Here is a 283-nt window from a genome sequence, read left to right on the forward strand (position 1 = left end):
TTAGCATGATAATGAAGATCAATCAGTGATATCTTCCTTGCCCAACACAAAATAAAATAAATAAACAAACAAATAAATAAATGCTAGGCCTGGGGCAAGTGAGTGACCAGAATTTTGCAAGGCTGCTTTTAATTTCTCTATGCTCCTAACAATCATCACAATTAGTTCCTTCTGCTACAGGCGTACCTGCTTACAATGGAGAATTGAATAGGCTGAGATTTTCCTCTCTGCTGACCACCTCAGCTCGCTCCCCTCAGTTTTTTTTTTCTTTTGCCCCCCCCCC

The sequence above is a fragment of the Corvus kubaryi genome, unplaced genomic scaffold (genome assembly GCF_017639235.1).
Source record: "Corvus kubaryi isolate FWS band 111438036 unplaced genomic scaffold, C.kubaryi_AGA036_p1.0 37398, whole genome shotgun sequence".
Classification (NCBI taxonomy): Eukaryota; Metazoa; Chordata; class Aves; order Passeriformes; family Corvidae; genus Corvus; species Corvus kubaryi.